The 4551-nt window shown below is 51.6% G+C and overlaps 1 protein-coding gene across 2 annotated transcripts in view; it reads right to left on the bottom strand.

Moving 5' to 3' along the window:
* Crebrf (CREB3 regulatory factor) overlaps positions 1–4551 on the bottom strand; it is a 74789-nt gene that overhangs the window by 56913 nt on the left and 13325 nt on the right. Inside the window, exon 1 of one of the 2 annotated variants that reach the window (XM_026780797.1) lies at positions 669–871. The exons of the other annotated variant lie outside the window; for it this stretch is intronic. The gene's annotated coding sequence lies outside the window, so the exon portion shown is untranslated. Of the gene's footprint in view, positions 1–668; positions 872–4551 lie in introns of those variants that run through there. 2 annotated transcript variants of the gene reach the window in all.

Here is a 4551-nt window from a genome sequence, read left to right as displayed (position 1 = left end):
TCCCATCTAATATGGCCGCCCCGCCCGCCCCACCCCCAGCACAGCCTAACTTACTGGGGGCCCGCGGCACCGCCCCCCTGAGCCCATTGGACGCAAGGTCCCCGCTCCCCTCCTCCATTGGACAGCACCGGCCGCCACTCGCCTGCGAGGGCTCCGCCTCCGGGCCGTTCAAGCTGCTTAGAGAGGACATATAAACAAATCCCGAGAGGGAGGCCCCCGTCGCCCGCCGCCCCCGGGGAGGGGCGGAGGGGGGGGAAGCCGCGGCCCCACGACGCCTCTGCCCGGAGTTCGCCAGGCCCGCGCCCGTCCCCAGCCCTCCGAGCGCCAGCAGTGCCGGCCTCCCTCACACGCCCCTCTCTTCCCCTCCCTCCCGGCCCCTCCCACCCGCTCGCCGCTCTGACAGGCCGGCTGCCGGCAGCCGCGGCCCCCCGCTCCCGGGCGCGCAAAGGGCAGGACCCCGGAGGGGACGGACCCCGTCCGCGCGCCCGCCTTTTATGTAACCGTCGGCCGCGGCAGCAGCCTGGCCCGGCTCGCACCGGCGGACCCGTCCCGTGCGCCCTCGGCCCGGCGGCCCCCGCCCCGCTCGGCCAGAGCCGGACACCCGCTCCCCACGCTCGTAACTCTCGGCCGCCGCATCCCGCCCGCTCGTGCGAACGCTCGGCGCTCACCTGAGGCTGAGGGTGGCTCAGGCGCTGGGTTCGACCGCGCTGCCGCAGCCGCGGCCCCTCTCCATGCTGCCTCGGGTTTGTTTTGTTTATGTCCTTCCTGACGGGTTCCCGGAAATCGCGTGACTCGCCCCCCTCACGTGGGCCGCGGCGAGGAGGAGGAGGGAGGCGGGGGCCCGCCGCCCCGGGCCAATCGCGAGGCGTCCTGAAGTCTGGCCAATCGGGGGCTCAGTCCGGCCGGCGCCCTGTCACGTGACCCAGAGGGGCGGGTTGCCGGGGAAAACCAGGAAGAGAGGGCGGAGCGGGGGCTCCGAGACTGCTGCTGAGCGTGGGCGTGGGCCGCGGGGACTGGCGAGCTGCAAACTCGCGTGCGCGAATGATGTTCTTTTCAGAGGCTTCCATATTCAGCCTGTAGGCTCAGAACTAAGATGAGGCCCGAATGCTCACTTTACAGCTAACTGAACCACTAAAGGGGACTAAAGGAGTTAGTTAGTAGGTGGCTGCATAGATCTTGTTTCGTAAATGACATCCCGTTTCCCCGATAGAATTGGCCTTATTCATCGACTAATATTTTTAAGTCTGGATCCCAATATCTTGGATCAGGTGCGTGCACCTTTGAGATCGGAGCTGTATTCAGCTGAACAAACTGTTACTCGATGCTCTCCAGACAAGCCTGTCTTACCTGTGATCCTGTAATTTGCTTACGATTCTTAATCCTGTTGACAGTTTATTGGATGTGAATTACGTAGTAGATTCATTATCTCAATAGTTCTCCCAACGGGCATGCAATAAGAGAACCATTTTTCAAAAGGGGGAAAAAAAAACCTCAGAGGAATCGTTTGAGGAAATAACCTACTTAGTTATTACAGCTGTTTCCAGAATTCTCTTTATACTCAGGATCCTCCTGTTTTAGTCTTCTGAGTGTGGGGTTACAGGTCTGCACAGCGCGCGGACGCGCGCGCACACACACATGAACACAGAAAACGTATTTTCTTAAACAGGAAAGAAGATTAAAGGTCAGAGAAACTTCATCAGATTCCCTCCGAATATCAGTTCTCCCTTGGGAGTACCCACCACTGAAAATGTGGCTTCGAAGCTGGGGGTAGTGGTTGACCCTGGTTATTCCAGCACTCAGGAGGCGGAGGCAGGAGGATGTGACATTTATACTTAGCTATCCTGAGTTGCATGGCAGTCAAGTCTTCATGAGACCAGGTTTCAACCCACCCTTACACCCCCCCCTCAGAAGAACCCCCCACCCACGGAGGCATGCAGGCACGTTGTAGAGTATCAATGTCACAGTCATGTACTAGGATGGGATGTTGTGACATGCATCTGTGACTCCAGTACTGGGAAGCCTGGGGCAGGTGGATCTTCAAAGCAAGCCCGAGCTACATTGTGATGGACTCCCTGATTCAAAAGCAAACAACCATGGGTTTGGGAATAAAAACGATTCGCCTAGATCATGATCCTGAGGAAGGCGGGGTGGGAGTAGCAGTGTCATTCCTCCTCTGCCCTCCATGCCAGACATACAGCCGGTCACTACGCTACTGACTTAGTAACAGTCTGGATCAGAGTCCTTGTTTCACCACCTGTGAACCAGTACAAATGATGTAAGTTTGATGAAGCTGAATTTCTACCTTTGTAAAACTGGAATTGGTGTGAGAACTGAGTGAAATAATTGGCATAGGGTTGGTAAAATGGCTTAGTGGGTTCAGCACTTGTCACAAATGTGAGGACCTGAATTCAAATGCCCAAAACCTGTGCAAAAGCTGGCTGTGTATCAGGAACATCTGTAATCCCAGCGCTCTTGCAGGGAGATGGGAATCTGAGATAGGAGAATCTCCAGAGACTCATAGGCCAGCCAGTGATAATGAGACCCTGTCTCAAACAGGGTGGAAAGCAAGAACGAACACCCAAGGCTGGACACCATGACACGTGTGCATGCCCACATTCACACACGAGTGCAAGCATGCATGCACATATACTGTATACACACATGCATATATAAAATAAAAAGATTGTTTAAAAAACCAGTCATATAAAGCACTTACCAGAATGCCTGGCATATAGCTAGTACACAACACACAGTAGTACTATTAGACTATTTTAAGAGCATCATTTAGAAGGCCAGCTGTAAACTAAATAGCAAGTAAGGATAACTCTATACAACTCAGCAATTTAACAGCCACTAAACCAGACCAACCTTAAACTCATGGCACTCCTGCCTCTGCCTCCTGAATACATGTATTACAAGCATGAACCACCATACTAGGCTAAAACAATTTTTGGACACTAGATTAATAGGTAACTATGGATGCATAGGAAAAAAGGAAAACAGTATGTCTCTCTCCCAGAATGCCAAGCACACCGTAGGACCCCCAATACCCAATGATGCAATGAGTATTTACCACATGGTACCTTAGCAAATTCTAATTATCTTGGTAAGTCTGACAATAGCTCTTTTGAACTTCCCCCATTAGGTGGAATGGGAAATTGGAAATCCAATAGGAAAACATTGACTTTAGAAGTTGGAGCTGCATCCCTGGGCTTGTTTATGTGATGTTCATGCTTTAAAGCTCCAGAAGTTTGGCAGCTGTCCAGCAGATGGCTCGCCCTTCTGTGATCACACTACCTTTCAGACATAGGCATTTGCATACCTATCAGGCATCAGGTTCATATCCTAGCACAAGGCTCTGCCATCAGTGGCACCTGCTGGTCAGTTAGACTGTGCCTTTGTGTTTTCTGTTGTCTAGGAAGGGGCAGAGTTCTGTGCAGTGGAGACTTTCCATCAAAGTTTGTTACTGACTATGTCCTGCTCTGAACTGAATGAAATCACAGGCTCCTGATTGATCTGTGTTTCTTTGGGCTTTATGCAGCCAGATTCTACCACAAAGTTGGCAGGCAGATTCAGGGATAGTGTTGGCTTGAGGGTTGGGAGGCTTGTATTCTAGCCACAAAGTGGTGGCCAGCTGGCATTATCACTTTCAAAGCATGTAACAGTGCTTGCTCCCCAGAAAAATTGATGTAGTAGAACAGCTTGAATCATAAAAACAAGACTTTACACAAAAATGAGACAATGGTACAAAAAAACAAAACAAAAGATACATAGGATGCCACTAAATTCCTCAAAGTAATTTATTTTTCAATAGGTAGCAATTGTGTATGGTATAACATTCAAAAGCTCAAAAAGATCCAGGCATGGTGGCTTGGACCTCCATTCCAGTAGGTCAGTCTGGGCTACATAGTGAGTATGTACCTTGTCTCAAGAAACAAAAGTGCAAAACTGTTTCTGGTGACTATCAAGTTGTTCGGGCTCCATGGAAACTTCCCCATAACCCCCTCACTTTAAACCTTAATGTGCAGGAGGCTGAAGCGAGCAAGTTGCTTGACTCCAGGGCTTTGAGGCCAGCCCGGGTGACACAGAGTGTCCCTCTTTCAAAAATAAAATGATTTGGGGAATGGAGGTGCACGCCTTTAACCCCAGCACACAGGAGGCAGAGGCGGGCAGATCTCTGTGAGTTAGAGGCCAGCCAGGACTACACAGTGAGATACTGTCTCAAAAGCAAACAAACAAACAAACAAACAAACTCTGGCCAAGACCCCAATTTAAGCTGCGATATTCAAGGTGACCAGGGTTCCAGACTGTTTCCCACAAGAAATTTGGACAGAGCGGATCATGCTTTAAGATCCTGTTTGCTCTAACAGCACCCAGCCATACACAGCCATGCTGGCAAGGGTGACCGAAAATTCAAATGACAAGAAAAACAGAGAAAAGAGCCGGGCTGTGGTGGCGCACACCTTTAATCCCAGCACTTGGGAGGCAAAGGCAGGCGGATCTCTGTGAGTTCGAGACCAGCCTGGTCTACAGAGCTAGTTCCAGGACAGG

Source organism: Microtus ochrogaster, chromosome 7, assembly GCF_000317375.1.
Source record: "Microtus ochrogaster isolate Prairie Vole_2 chromosome 7, MicOch1.0, whole genome shotgun sequence".
Classification (NCBI taxonomy): Eukaryota; Metazoa; Chordata; class Mammalia; order Rodentia; family Cricetidae; genus Microtus; species Microtus ochrogaster.
This window is presented reverse-complemented; position numbering and strand designations above follow the sequence as displayed.